Source organism: Muntiacus reevesi, chromosome 9 (genome assembly GCF_963930625.1).
Source record: "Muntiacus reevesi chromosome 9, mMunRee1.1, whole genome shotgun sequence".
Classification (NCBI taxonomy): Eukaryota; Metazoa; Chordata; class Mammalia; order Artiodactyla; family Cervidae; genus Muntiacus; species Muntiacus reevesi.
The window spans coordinates 12419087-12435916 of NC_089257.1; the positions used below are offsets into that span (position 1 = coordinate 12419087).

Sequence of the window (16830 nt, forward strand, 5' to 3'; positions counted from 1 at the left end):
ATGTGGCAGGCTAGACAGCAAGGCCATTGGCAACAGCCCAGGAACCAAAAATACAGTAAGTAATATGTAGCAAGCTTTTTTTTTTTTTCCCCAAGGGATTCAGAATGTTTCATTTAAAACAAGCTCCTGACTAAGGCTCCCTGGACATCAGCGTCTCCTTGAGGATGGGTGGGCCCTCCCTGGGTGGAGGCTGGCCATGGTCTGGGATGGTTGTTGGTTGTGGGCTCTGAGTATTGCCATTCCTCAATCTGGGTGTCATCCCTTCCTCCCATGGGAGACCACTAGTGGACCAGCATGTGCTGGGCATGGCCTGGGAGATTTCGGATGACAAGCTGACGGACTCTGTGCTGAGACATGGTCAGAATGTTGCCCAGGCTCACCTCCCAGACTCCTGGCACAGGCTCCTGAGGGGCTTGTTGGTCAGGACGCTGTCTCCACTGGCCGCGCCTGCTCACCAGAGAGGCTGGTGCAGCCCCGAGGGCACATCCTCTTGGGTGCCTTTGTCCAAACCTCAGTCAACTCCCAACTCAGAGAATTTTGTTTCTCACTCTTCCTTGACTCGATCCCTTTATTTTATTGCACAGATAATCTTACCCTATATCACAGAAAGATTCTTTCTTCTTTGGGACAGAAAAGGATGCATTCAAACACATGATTATAAAATTCATCTCTGATATCCCAGGATGGGGAGCCTGATTTAAAAAAGAGGTGTGGAGAGCAGTATCTCACTCTGCCTTTTCCTGTTGGACCAGTTACAGCTTTCCAGCTTCACCACTTTATGTCTGTTTAGTCCATAACTGGAGTAAGGAGCCCACTGCTCCTTCCTTTGCAGAAGATTCAAACCCTGCAAGTCTTTTCCTGCACGTGGGAATCCTCACTCAGTCCCACTCACTCATCACAATAAAAAACCTCAAGCCCCATGACCATTACTGGCTCCTCCTAGCCATATTTTCAGATCAGACTGGGAATTCACCCTTCTCTTCCTAGAAAGCCCGATTATGTGAACAAAACTCTTATTATCTTTTCTTATTAGACATGTGGAATCATCTGGCTGTACATCTAAAGCAAGTTGTGAATGGAGTGGTCTATATTTCTGTGAAATGTCAACTGACCTATGATTTGTATGTTTTTGTCTTCTAGATACTGAAGAGAAATAAATGAACATTGTTTTAATCTTTGCAGCTGAACTGAAATGTCAATCATACTATTGATTTGAACATTAATCTCAGAAGGAAGGAATAAAAGTTACTTATTGGGAAAGTCAATTTTATACAATGGTTTCCAAAAACTGCTACTAAATACAAGGCCCAATTAAGAAAAAAAATACAAGACCCATAGATGTAACATTTATTTTAAATAAATTTATAATTTTAATATAAAGCCAATGTGACAGACTTCAAAACAAATAATCAAAGCAGACATAGCAACTAATCAAATTGTTTTCCCAAAAGATATCATTAAAATTTTCCTTACTCTAGATTCTTTGACTAAACATAGTTGAAAAAGTGATCTACCATCTCATAGGAAATAGTTTTTCCCCCAGTTACTAAACATTAAATAATTGTGTTCTTGTGTGTATAATTATATTGTCTTTCAATGTTTATTAAAATGAATACAGTACAAAGAGAAATTTCCCTGAGGGACTATATACACAAAATACAAAGTTGTCTCATAAATACCCAGGTAATTTAAAATGTTACTGGCCTCACAAAGATTCCTTTCAGGTACACCGAACTATTTAGGGGTTTGCTGATGAATTGAATGATGATATATTGAATATTGAAAAGCATCAGGTAGTAGAAAAATGTGCTCAATCCCTGCTACTGGGAAAGAATTTGGGCTTACAAAAATATAACTTTTATCCACTTAATCATTAAAGGATAATTATTGACCATCTTCTGTATACTAGGTACAGTGGAGGCAATGATTAATTTGAACATAAAATAGAAATATTATTGCTTGCCAAAAGGACTTGAAGCTTAGGATGTGTTATAAACATATTGATAATTGTCTTCAATATAGTGTGGTAAGTATTATGAAGGAATCAGTGGCTGCAAGAATGTATATATGAGGAGGACTTAAACTGCCTTGAAATCCTCTAAGAGGAAGTGATTGAATAGAGTAGAGAAAATTAAGTAGAAGGAAAATCAGACAAATAAAATGAATGATGGCAGAGGAAAAGTGTTCTAGTAAGAGAATAAAGGATGTATAAAATTCTGTCTCATATTTAAATATATACTGCAATTTGGAATACCTCTGACTTAGAAACTAGACAAAAAATGCTTCAGGAGGCACCTGATCTGAGATGCAGAAATGAAGTTTTCAAGGGTTGTGTTAGCTGTGAGAAGGAACTTGTAATTTATCCAAACGGTGATGGGGAGACACTGAAGGATTTAATCAGGAGAAAATAAGAATAAAGCTTTTGTAAAATTTCAAATAAGCTGAAAATTGAGGAACAGAGAAAAATAAGACAAACTGGAGGCAAGACTAAAAGTTAGGCTTTATTTGCAAAAATAAATAAATAAATAAACAAACAAAGCATCACTGTGCTTGGACTGATAAAGCAGTATATATGACTAAATTTGAAAATTGTGTAAGGGATAAAATTGTTAGTGGTGTTGTTTAGTCACTCAGTCATGTCTGACTCGTTGGATAGCCCACCTGTAGCCCACCCGGCTCCTCTGTCCATGGGATTTCCCAGGCAAGGAGAGTGGAGTGGGCTGCCATTTCCTTCTCCAGGGGATCTTCCCAACACAGGCACTGAACCCGCATCTACTGGGTCTCCTGCCTTGCCAGGCAGATTCTTTATCAGTAGTAAGGGGGCAAATTGAACATTGGCATGAGGATCAGGAAAGCATAGTACAAGAATTGCTCTCTGACTTGGAGAGCAAATGGATAATGGCACTGTTCATTGAGACTCTTTGTGACCCCATGGACTAGGGCCCGCCAGGCTCCTCTGTCCTTGGAATTCTCCAGGCAAGAATACTGTAGTGGGTTGCCATTTCCTCCTCCAGGGGATCTTCCCTACACAGGGATTGACCCCACATCTCTTATGTCTCCTGCATTGGCAGGCAGATTCTTTACCCCTAACGCCATCTGGGAAGCCCGTTCATTGCACTAGAAAATATATATTCCAAGCCTTGAGTTTTGGGTCCCATGTGCAAAAATGTCAAGTTCTTTTCTGTGTGCAATACTTTTGGTGAATATCTAAATGGCAATTTCTGAGAGATATTTAGATGTATAAAGGTGGAGCAGAAAAAAAGATAGTTGGAAAAACAATTTATTAATATATTTGTTCATAATCAGCATATAGATGTCTATTGAGCACATAAGACTGGATAATTGATCAAGAAGGTATCAAAATGAGAGGAAGAAGCTTTGGAGAGAACATGAAGAACATGCCATCTAAGGTATGGTAATAGGAACAGACTCCAAGGTTGAGAATCAAATGGGCAAATAAATTCAAAAGACTGCTTTGCTTTAGAACCCAGACTTGTATTCAATAGACTTCAGTGCTACAGTGCTGCCACAAAATGCAGGTTTCATTGGATTTGAGAATAGGAAAGTTGATAATAAACATGCTCAGGGATTTTTTTGTTTTTTAATGGGAAAGAGAGGTGGATTGCAGCTTAATACGTTATAAATGGAGCTTCCAGGGTGGCACTAGAGGTAAAATAGTCTGCCTGTCGATGCAGGAGACATAAGAGATGCAGGCTACATATCTGAGTTGTGAAGATCCCTTGGAGTAGGAAATAGCAGGCCACTCCAGTATCTTTGCCTGGAAAATTCCATGGACAGACGAACCTGGAGGACTACAATCCGTTAGGTCACAAAGAGCGACTCTAACGGCAGAAAGTGAAGAGGAACTAAAGAGCTTCCTGAGGAGGGTGAAAGAGGAGAGTGAAGATGCTGGCTTAACACTCAACAATTCAAAAAACCAAGATCATGACGTCTGGTTCCAATGCTTCATGGCAAACAGAGGAGGAAAAAGTGGAAACTGATTCTTGGGCTCCAAAATCACTGTGGATGGTGACTGCAGCCTTGAAATTAAAAGATGCTTGCTTCTTGGAAGAAAAGTCATGACAGATCTAGGCAGCATATTAAAAAACCGAGACATCACTTGGCTGACAAAGGTCCACATAGTCAAAGCTATCATTTTTCCAGTAGTCTTGTATAAATGTGAGAGTAGGACCATAAAGAAGGCTGAGTGCCGAAGTATTTATGCTTTCAAATTGTTGAGCTGGAGAAGACTCTTGAGAGTCCCTTAGACTGCAAGGAGATCAAACCAGTCAATCTTAAAGGAAATCAACCCTGAATAGTCACTGGAAGGACTTATGCTGAAGTTGAAGCTGCAACACTTTGGCCACCTGATGTGAAAAGCAGCCTCATTGATAAAGACCCTGATGCTGGGAAAGATTGAGGACAGGAGGAGAAGAGGGTGAGATAGAATGAGATGTTTGGATGGCATCAATGACTCAAAGACATGAATTTGAGCAAACTCGGAGATAGTGAAGGACAGGGATGCTTGGCATGTTGCAGTCCATGGGGTCACACAACTTAGTGACTGAAAAAAGTTATAGATATATTTGAGAAATTGGGGACAGATACCTGTTCCAATAAGTTTGGTTGAAAATGGGTGAAAATAGGTGAGGGGAACAGAAAGAGGAAGGAGTAACCAAGATAAGTTTTCAAGGGGATGTCAATCCAAATTTAACATGGGAGGAGCTTTTTGTTTTTTTTATCATGTTTTTTACTGTCTTGAAAATCTATAAGGTGTATGTGAAGTAACCTGAGACAATACAGTGATAAAGGAAAATCATATTAACTTATCCTCTGCCCTGTTAAGAAAGGATGGGAACAAATTCAATTGTACCAGTTTTTGAGCATTGAGAATCCACCTTGGGTCTGTATAAATCTTCTGTGAAATGAGGTTCTTCTAAATGCTTTCCAAATGCTATTCACTTGGAACCATTTGATACTTCAAGATAGAACTTAAAAACATATATCTTAATTATTTAAAAGCATTTTACAATCTGGAAAAATGTTCACTGGTGTGTATTTTCCCGAAAGATAACCAGAAAATTTCACAATGCTATTTTCCTAAATATCAATATTATGTATGTATTGAAAAATAGAATATGAATATAAACAAAATTAAGAAAATTTAATATTATACTGAACTGGTTCCCAAAAGATACATACTATTAGTATTTTGATTTTTAACTTTCACTTTCCATGTTTGATTTTGGTAATTTTTAATATTTTTATGAAATGATAAAATGACAGTTCTGTAAAAGAAACTTACAACTTAAGAAGTTATGTTAATGTATTTGCTATCAAAGTCACTTTGCTATATCCTGAATGCTTTTTTTTTCTTTAAAGAAAAGTACAACACAGGCATTGCTATTGTGTTTTTTTAATTATAAAATTTTAATTGAAAGTCTCTCTTTCTTCTTTTGCAGCTTCTTAGTGGAATTTCCACCTGGACCAAATGCTTTTTACAGTAAATTCACAAGTAAGTCTACACATAATTCAGAGTCCTTATCAATATACTACTTTAACTGAATTTAGCATAACATTCTGGAGAGAGAGGGATACCTTCTCACACTTCCTTACGAAGTCAAGATTATTCAGAGTGTGTGCTCCGGTGGAATTTACTGTAGAATCGTTTATTTCATGGCAGAAAGCAATCACTCAGCAGTTACTGAGTTCATCCTCTTGGGCCTCACAGATAACCCAGAGCTTCAGTTCATTTTCTTTTGTGTTTTATTGTTCATCTACTTGATTACTGCCTTGGGTAATCTTAGTTTGATTGTGCTGATACAAGTGAGTCCTCAACTTCACACACCCATGTATTTTTTCCTCTGTCATCTGGCTTTTGTGGATTTTTATGGTTCCTCCACCATCACACCAAACACCCTTGTAAACACTTTTCGTAAAATTAAAAGCATATCACTTTATGCATGTGCCACTCAAGTGTGTGGCTTTATCACATTTTCAGTTTGGGAATTATTAATGCTGTCTGTCATGGCTTATGATCGGTATGTGGCCATATGCCACCCTTTACTCTATGCAGTTCTCATGCCTAGGAAACTCTGCATCCAAATGGTCACTAGCTCTTATATTTATGGACTCCTGGTGGGATTCATACAAGCAGTGGCTACATTTCACATGACTTTCTGTGGCCCTAATGTGGTCAACCAGTTCTACTGTGACGATGTTCCCTTGATCGCTCTGGCCTGCTCTGACATGTGAGTCAAAGAGCTGATGTTATTAGCCATTGCAGGCTTCAACGTCTTCTGTTCCCTTATCATTGTCCTCATATCCTATGTGTTCATCATCTTTGCCATCGTAAGGATGCATTCTGCTGTAGGGAGACAGAAAGCCTTTTCTACCTGCGCCTCTCACCTGTTTTCTATTACTATGTATTATGGGACCCTCACTTTTATGTACCTGCAACCCAAGTCAAGCCACTCACTAGATAAAGACAAATTTGCCTCAGTTTTCTACACTGTGGTGATTCCTATGCTAAATCCATTGATCTACAGCTTGAGGAATCGGGAGGTAAAAAATGCTTTGAGAATAATTATTGAAAAGATGTATTTGAATAAAAAATAAGAACTGTGTTGTTCCTAAATATATGCTGGGTATAGATTACAGTTCAATTCAGTCACTCAGTTGTGTCCAACTCTTTGTGACCCCATGAATCTCAGCACGCCAGGCCTCCCTGTTCATCACCAACTCCTGGAGTTCACCAAAACTCACGTCCATTGAGTCGGTGATGCCATCCAGCCATCTCATCCTCTGGTTGTCCCCTTCTCCTCCTGCGCCCAACCCCTCCCAGCATCAGGGTCTTTTCAAATGTCTCAGCTCTCCGCATGAGGTGGCCAGAGTATTGGAGTTTCAGCTTCAGCATCAGTCCTTCCAGTGAACATTCAGGACTGGTCTCCTTTAGGATGGATGGGTTGGATCTCCTTGCAGTCCAAGGGACTCTCAAGAGTTTTCTGCAACACCACAGTTCAAAAGCATCAATTCTTCTGTTCTCAGCTTTCTTTATAGTCCAACTCTCACATCCACACATGACCACTGGAAAAACCATAGCCTTGACCAGACGGACCTTTGTTGACAAAGTGTCTCTGCATTTTAATATGCTCTCTAGGTTGGTCATAACTTTCCTTCCAAGGAGTAAGTGTCTTTTAATTTCATGGCTGCAATTACCATCTGTAATGATTTTATAGCCCAAATAAAGTCAGTCACTATTTCTACTGTTCCCCATCTATTTGCCATGAAGTGATGAGACCAGATGCCATGATCTTGGTTTTCTGAATGTTGAGCTTTAAGCCAACTTTTTCACTCTCATCTTTCACTTTCACCAAGAGGCTCTTTAGTTCTTCACTTTTTGCCATCAGAGTATAGATTTAGGACAATTTAAATCAAGGCTTGTACAATGATTCAGTATCAATGGTCAGGGGAGCTTTTGTCCTTTGTAATTCAGTTTTCTGATTCTTATTTCCTCCTTGAAAACAGATATTTCCCTATTTTGACTTACACATAGTAGATATCTCATAAATATTTTAATGGTCGAATTCAAAAAAAGAGATAGAAACTATCCATTCTCTTTGAACATAAAATGCTTTGTCAATAGAGATGAAAAATAAAGCACTTTAAAACCATAATTTTGTCTCATTTCTATCTAATATTGAAGATTTTAGGCTATCTTGAGAGACATGAGCTATACAAATACTATAAACACCATGTAAATTTTTTCCTCCATGTTGAACCAAAGTTAAACATAATATGTTGCTTGGTGAAAGGTGTTGGTTTTAAAATGTCCATAAAATGAACTTATTATTATCTTTGCTGTGTTGCATTTATATGGTTGGGCATTTTTTGCAAGGCTTTATTATTTAGAGAAGTTTTATGTTTACAACCAAATTGAGAGGGAGATGCAGAGCTTTGTCTTATACGCCTTCCTGTCACAGATGTATAACTTCCCCGTTATCAACACCACTCACCAAAATGTGCACTTGTTACAATAGATGAATCTTCATTGGTATATCTTAATAGCACAATGTCCATAATTTACCTTAGATTTTACTTTATGCATTGTGCATTCTATGATTCTGGTCAAATGTGTAATGATTTAATCCATCATTGTACTACTGCACAGAGTATTTTCATTGCCCTAAGTATCCTCTCTGCTCTGTCTATTCATCTTGTCTCCACTGCCCTCACCCAAGGCAAACATGGATTTTTCTGATCATCTCCGATATTTTGCCTTTTCCAGAATGTCATAGAGTTGTAATTATATAGTACATAGCCTTTTCTGGTTGTCTTTTATTACTTAATAACATGCATTTAAGGTTCCCCTGTGTCTTTTCATAGCTAATAGCTCATTTCTTTTAAATTTTGAAAAACATTCCTTTGTCTGGATATACCACTGTTTATTTATTCATTCACCTACTGAAAGACATCTTGGTTGTTTCAAAATTTTAACAATTATGAATAAATTAGCCATAAATTTCTTCATGCATATTTTTATGTAGATACATATTTTCAAATCCTTTGGATAAATTGCTGATTTGTATGGTAAAAAAAAAATGTGTTTATTTTTGTATGAAACAGCCAAACTCTGCTGGTTGAACATTTTAACACGATCATTTAAGCAATGCCCCTTCTATATTCAGCCTGCACTTTAGCTCCACTGATTACATTTGGGTGCAGTGACATAAATTTTTTGTTGCATAATTACTGAGAAATTAATTGCCCAATCTTTGTTAATTTATATTAATAGTTTGTGCAGTTTCCCACTGGCAGTGACATTATCACTGGACACAGAAGTTCTAAATATGTCATATGAATTTCTGTGTTTCATATATATTTTTCCTGACTCCATTGTGCATGGGTGCCCCTAATTGCTTAAGTAAATCTGAGTTGATTACTAACTTGTAGACTGAGTCCTTCTTGTCTCCCAGTCTGTTGGTGTGAAATAGTCACAGATTCCAATTTCTTAAAACACTAATTGAGCTGCTAGTGCAAATATTTGCCTTCTGGGATCCTCATCCTGCAATCCAGAGAGCCCTATATTATAGGAATAGGAGACATAAAATCAGAAAATCGGTCACAGGACGTAATGATGAGAAGGATCAATTCTACTATCATGTCTTTATTTCCAGACCCATGATCCCATGCTCTTAGGGACACTATAACTTGTGTTCTCATTGGTTCATTACCTACAGTGTATCATGGAGGACGGTGCACCAATGCAGCCAAATCATTTTCTGAGCTGGTGACTTGCCTGTGTCGTCAGGTTGCCATTCATAAGTCCAATCAAGCCAACCGAGTCTTGACAAGAGATAAATGGTTAAGACCATTCATTATATGCCATGGCCATGTCAAGCTTTCATTACTTTAGAGTGAGTGTATTTCTTCTGAGGGAATATTGTATGGCTTATTTTTCAAGAACAACATGCGCTGTAAACTATTGAAAGATGACACATCCTAGGATAATGGGCCTTGGGAAGAAAAATTCCTTTTCAATCTATTGATTTCAGTGAGGACAAACTGCTGTCCCATCCAACATTGAAGGGATCAGATATAACAGTTGTATTGTGTGCTTCTGATTTTTATGAAAAATCAGAGGCACACCCTCTCAAAAGAGGGGCGCCACACTCAGGACTTGGCATAGGTCTCTGCCTCTGACAGATTGGCACTCAACATTGGCAGCAGTAGGAAGGAGCCATGTTTTTGGTAACTCATGGTCTTCATTTCTGACACTGTGACTATGCTGTCCAGGGTGTCCTGGGGCTGTGAGGGAGAAGGGAAGGTGGCGAGTATGCCTGTGATGGGTTTTCCAATCCTCATCAGTGCAGACCTCTTCTGCAGTAGTCACTCCTTGCTGTTTAGTCACTAAGCCATGTTCTATTCTTTGTGGCCCCACAGACTGTAGCCCACCAGGCCCCTCTGTCCGTGGAATTTCTCAGGCAACAATACTGGAGTGAGTTGCCATTTCCTTCTCTAGGGGGTCTTCCTGATCCAAGGATCAAACTCTTGTCTCCTGCTTAGCAAGCAGATTCTTTACCACTGAGACACCTGGGGAGCCCAGTGACTCCTTGGCAGTTAAAAAAAAAATCAGCATGCTTCGTGCCTCTTTCACAAGTTCATCTAAAGTCCTCTTCTTCAAAGTGCCATGCTCTTGGACACTTGATATCCTCAGTCCCATAAACAAGTGTCCAGCACTATTTGCCCCCGTCTATGGATCAGAAAGTGAACATGATCTTCAGGCCAGTCTCCCCATTTGAAATAGAAGACCATGTTCTTCTGAGATAAATGGCTTTCACCGCTATCAGTCAGGACCACCTCTATTTCCTACATGGTGTAAAAGCCTTCTTTGCACTTGGCTCAAATCTTATTTGTGCGTGTATGCTCAGTCATGTCAGACTCTGTGACTCCGTGGACTGTAGCCCGCCAGTCTCCTCTGTCATGAAATTTTCCAATGGGTTGTCATTTCCTACTCCAAGAAATCTTCCCGACCTAGGAACTGAACCCCCATCTCTTGCAACTCCTGCATTGGCAGGCAGATTCGTTAACACTCTTGCCACTCCAATCTTATTTGGAACCTCTTTCTTTGAACCCTCTTAAGCTCCAATTTCCAGTTTCAAATCCTGAAAGATGATGCTGTGAAAGTGCTGCACTCGATGTACCAGCAAATTTGGAAAACTCACCAGTGGCCACAGGACTGGAAAAGATCAGTCTTCATTCCAATCCCAAAGAAAGGCAATCCTGAAGAATGCTCAAACTACCACACAATTACACTCATCTCACACACTAATAAAGAAATGCTAAAAATTCTCCAAGGCAGGCTTCAGCAATATGTGGACTGTGAACTTCCAGATGTTCAAGCTGGTTTTAGAAAAGGCAGAGGAACCAGATTTCAAATTGCCAACATCCACTGGATCATCAAAAAAGCAAGAGAGTTCCAGAGAAACAACTATTTCTGCTTTATTAACTATGCCAATGCCTTTGACTGTGTGGATCACAATAAACTGTGGAAAATTCTGAAAGAGATGGGAATACCAGACCACCTGACCTGCCTCTTGAGAAACCTGTATACAGGTCAGGAAGCAACAGTTAGAACTGGACATTGAACAACAGACTGGTTCCAAATAGGAAAAGGAGTACTTCAAGGCTGTATATTGTCACCATGCTTATTTAACTTATATGCAGAGTACATCATGAGAAACGCTGGGCTGGAAGAAGCACAAGCTGGAATCAAGATTGCCGGGAGAAATATCAATAACCTCAGATATGCAGATGACACCACCCTTATGGCAGAGAGTGAAGAGGAACTAAAAAGCCTCTTGATGAAAGTGAAAGAGGAGAGTGAAAAAGTTGGCTTAAAGCTCAACATTCAGAAAACTAAGATCATGGCATCCAGTCCCATCACTTCATGGCAAATAGATGGGGAGACAGTGGAAACAGTGTCAGACTTTATTTTCTGGGCTCCAAAATCACTGCAGATGGTGATTGCAGCCATGAAATTAAAAGACACTTACTCCTTGGAAGGAAAGTTATGACCAACCTAGACAGTATATTAAAAAACAGAGACATTACTTTGCCAACATAGTCCATCTAGTCAAGGCTATGGTTTTTCCAGTGGTCATGTATGGATGTAAGAGTTGGGCTGTGAAGAAAGCTGAGTGCTGAAAAACTGATGCTTTTGAATTGTGACGTTGGAGAAGACTCTTGAGAGTCCCTTGGACTGCAAGGAGATCCAACCAGTCCATCGTAAAGGAGATCAGTCCTGGGTGTTCATTGAAAGGTCTGATGCTGAAGCTGAAACTCCAATACTTTGACCACCTCATGCGAAGAGTTGACTCTTTGGAAAAGACCCTGATGCTGGAAAGGATTGGAGGCAGGAGGAGAAGGGGGACAACAGAGGAAGAGGTGGTTGGATGGCATCACCAACTCGATGGACATGAGTTTGAGTAAACTCTGGGAGTTGGTGATGGACATGGAGGCCTGGTGTGCTGCTATTCATGGGGTCTCAAAGAGTCGGACACAACTGAGTGACTGAACTGAACTGAAGCTCCAAATACTATTTGGGACCCCCTAATTTGGAACTCTTAGCTTATTAAACTGTAGCATGGACTGTGTGGGAGTCTGTGCAGCAGAGACAGGCAATATAAAATCTGCATCCCTTGTTCATATAATTTGTTACTAACGTCTCAACCTAACTTAACCAGGTTGTAAACGAATGATTTCCATTTGATGGATTGTTATTGGGTTAGACTGAAATTTGAGTTGGTGGGTCCTGTAATGTCCAGCACAGAATAAGCAGCAGATGCTAAATGTTTACTTGCTGTCTCATCATCTGGCACTGTTTCTACTAGGGTGCACTAGAACGCAGAAAACCATTTTATTTCTTCATCAAAGAACTGACTTTTCTCCATGGTCTGTGCAGTAATGCTGATTTCAGTTTTCCAGAGACTCAAACATCATTCTTTTCCAACACAGATATTTCCAATATCTTTGGATTACTTGCAGAAGCTACTCTTTCTGAGATTAAATCAAATCTGGCAGTCCTTTGAAATATCCAGCATGTAGTTCAGAGCTATTGTCCCTGTGACCTGCTTTATTCAATAGAATGCTTAAAAGTGTACAACTTCTAAGGCTAGAACCTTTTTCCAGAGAAATTTTAAATGTTTGAACTCAACCACCATGTTTTCATTGGAAGCCCAAGCCAGACACTCATCACATGGACCACATCCGACTGTCTGCTTCATCAAATATAATATCAGCCATGTGACTGAGTCTTCTAGGACCACACAGCCAGCCTACTGCCCAGCTGACACCACAATGTGGAGAGAGATTTTCCTTAGCCCACCGAATTATGAGAGATAATAAATCATTTTTGCTTCAAGACTCTAAAACTTTGAAGGGTTTTCTTCAAAAAAGTAATTAGATGAAGCAATAGTGATCATAGAATGGATTGCAAAAAATTTTGCAGTGAAATTAACTCTAATAAGAAATCTGGAAGATAAACTTTATGATTTTGACAGAAAGAAAATGTTTAAAATATTTTCCTAAAATAATTGAGGAGTATATTTTAGACACTCATAGCCTTGTTCATGCTGATAGATCTCCTTTCAACTTTCTTGAATTTCTATCAAGCCTCTAAGAAAAACCACAGAGTTAAATCATTACAGATTGGTTAGAAATAAAATGCAAACAAATATGATGACTTCTGTACAATTTATGTTTAAGGTTCTTTGTCATTTATGCTTTTATTCTACTAGAGAAAATGGTGTTATAAAAATCATAACAACTTCCTAGGATAAAATATCCACATTTAATAATAATTGTTCTTTCTTTCTTTGTAATAAGCATTGTCTATGAATTTTCTATCTTGTATGTCTTGTATGTATTTCTATTTATTACTCTATACATGTGTGGAATGAGGAGAATTTGTTAGAGAGTTTGAAGAAAAGAAGTGCTCATTTCTCTCTGATGTGCATGCCTTTAAGTGCTTTCCATTAGACTTCAGGAAAAAATAAAGTTAGTTTTAAATTATTTTCTTCTTTGAACAGAATGTTCAAACAACAATTTTCTGAGACTGAATTAAGTGTACCTCCAAGCTTCTAAACTCATGGCTTAATTATTATTTCCTTACAACCCAACAGACAATTGAGTGGGTTGGAGATGTAAGGCTGGATCTTTGGTGCAGTATAAACTATTACTTGTTAGCCTTGCAAAGTCCAACAGCACAGTTAACTCATTGCTTTAATGTGCACTGACTTCTTATCAAATTAAAAATTTAATAGGGCTCATATGCATGTGTGTGTGCTAAGTCACTTCAACTGTGTCTGACTCTTTGCAACCCTGTGGACTGTAGCCCACCAGGCTCCTCTGTCCAAGGGATTTTCCAGGCTAGAATACTGAAGTGGGTTACCATGTCTTCCTACAGGGTATCTTCCAAAACTAGGGTTTGAACGCCTGTCTTTTATGTCTCCTGCATCGGCAGGAGAGTTCTTTACCACTAGTGCCCCTGCAAACCCCAATAAAGCTCATACTAAAGTATAAAAAGTAAATAAAAGCAGCTAAACATTTCTGAGTTATTTTCCCACATGTTAAAATAATCTTTGCTGGTAATTATTAATGTTTTATTTTACTTAGATTCAGCATAATGATCAGAAATTTCAAGTCATCAGTCCCTGTCTGTCAAGCAAACTGAGTCCCAAAAGATTAACCATGATGATTGTCTATGCTTGTGAGAAATCATTACATTGTTTTGCTCAGAAATTGCTTAAAACTATGCAACACAGGGAACACATTCCGGAGGGACCAACAAATATACAAAATACACTCACTACAGTTAAATGATCCTAAATTTTGTTGGCATTGACAGAGTTTGCCACAAGGTACATTGGACGCCTTTTTGGTTTCATTGTGAGTTGCTCAAAGGCAGCAGACAGTGAGGGAACATCAAGGTAATGGAAGAAGTAGAAAAGGGTTTAGGGTAACACAAAACTTGTATTTATTTGTTCCATTATTCTACTAGTATATTTGGAGTTTCTAAACAGTGCTAGCTCCTACAAGGTTTGGGGGAGATGGAAAAATAACCATCTATTTTTTCAAAAATTTGAAATTTAGATTATTTTACAAAGTATTTAACAGGTGAATGAATTGTTAGACGTAACCCTTGAGAAGTAATGAAACACCTCTAGCAAGAAGTGAAATCTCACCTGAGATCTGATGGATACACAAAAAGATAAAGCCAACTAGATTGTAATGACAGAAGGAAGAGTGTCTGCTTCAACTGTGTACAAAATTCGTGGTCACATCTGAGAAACTGATAGTATCATGATGGCTGAAGCCTGGGAATTATGTGAAAAATGTCACAGAAGTGAGACCAGTGTGAAAAGAAGGGATTCCTTATCAAAGGTTAAGTTAGCCAACATTTTGTACTCTATCCTATGTCAATAGGAAATAGTAAGCTATGATTTGCATGTTAGAAAGTACACTCTAGTCACAGTGAACAGAGAAAGGATGGATAAGATAAATGTCTGGACAATAATATGGTAAGTCATGATAGAGGCCTAAATTACAAGTAAACAGGTTTGAAAAAAAATACGTTAAATAATTAGTGTGTTCAGTATCTAATTTTTATCAGTGGAGTTTAGAAAGATATATGAAATTGAAATATATTTTCTTGGCTTTGTGCCTGAATAACTGGCTGGAAGATGACACCACTCACTGAGTTAGAAAATGCATGCTTCAAAGCAGATGAAAAATATAGGATGGATTTTGAATTGCTGAATTCTCTTTTGAGCATGCTATATTTAGGTACTTTGGGAATACCTAAATGAAGTTGTCTGGGAATCTCTTGAATATATACCTGGAGATCAGAGGCAAAATCTGGCCTAGAAATTTAGAATTTTGCGACACAAAAGTGACAACCATCCCCAGAACATTTGATGAGAGCTCCACAAGAGTGTGCAAAAAATGACACAAGATGGCTTAGGAACGAAATGTAAAGTAATGCTTTAATTAAAACATAAACACAGGGAATGGAGCAAAAGTGGACAGAATGATGGGATTCTTATGATTTACAAACCAAACCAAACCAAAACAAAACAAAACAATGGTTTTCATGAAAACTAATGTCAATGATATCTGGGGCTACAGAGACGACATAAAAGAAATCTCCATTGCCTAAGGGAAGAAGGAGATTGTTGGTGAACTTGGAATTAGTAATTGTATTACAATTATGGTGAGAACAATTTCAGAATACAAGATGATACATAAATGCTAAAGATGAAGCAAATGACTTTCCAGGATGTTTAGTACTGAAAGAATGAAGAGGAGAGGGGTTGATGGATAGAGGACAAGGGAAAGAAGTCGCAGGTCGTTAGTAATGATTTCAGCATGTATCTTGTTTTTAAACTGATGGGAAGGTCAAATAATTAGTAGAGGATGAACATATGGGATGAACAAAACAGCTTGGGAACCAAAATATAATTTTATATGTTAGAAAGAGAAATGTGTATGTTGTGAATAGTCATTGTGGCAATTGATCACAGAGTCTAAGCTGTTTAGGGTGAGCATTGAATAAAGAAACTGACAGCAGATAAAGGATACTTAGGGTTAAAGTGATTGAGTGAATACATACAAAGTTGTAGTGTCATAACTGATGTGAAAGGAAAGTTCAGAAAGTTGTGGTCATAAGATAAGTTTTTGATTTTGGATAGCTACTATTATCAATGGTCACATAAAGTAAGCTTCAAAATGGAATCACGGGAGTAGGATGCTCAAGTGGAATAGCAGTGGAGTCGCTGATTCCAAGATCAAGGATCTAAGAAGCCAAGGTATGACATAAGTGGTGCTCATGATATTGATGGCAAATTTGTGGAAGATAAACACGATGGCATCAATACCAGAGCCTTCAGTGAATAAGAGGGCGTGATCTGGATGCATACGTGTTGACAGTGAATATGGGGATAAGCCTCTAAGCATCAGGGAGGTGTACCTGAATGCAAGACCTGGCAAAAAACTTCCCTGATGCTTAGAGGTTGTCAGATTTGACATATGTGGATAGTTTCAAATGGAACAGCCTTTGGAAACCTGGAGAGAAATACATTTTCAAGGATGACCCAAGTTTCAGTTTAAAGAGAGGAAACTAAAATGACTGGAGATATTGGTGAGTTTGGTAACGTCAGAGCAAGAGTTACAGACGCCAACACATCAGAGAAATACAAGTACCAGAAAAATTAAGAGCCAGGAAAGGTAATGATCTGAGAGCACAAGTCAATGAGGCAATGGAAAAAGACC

The 16830-nt window shown here is 38.6% G+C and overlaps 1 pseudogene; it reads left to right on the forward strand.

The window, feature by feature from the left end:
* Nucleotides 1-5676: 5676 nt before the first annotated feature.
* Nucleotides 5677-6618, forward strand: LOC136175993 (olfactory receptor 5AL1-like; annotated as a pseudogene).
* The last annotated feature ends 10212 nt before the right edge of the window (nucleotides 6619-16830 follow it).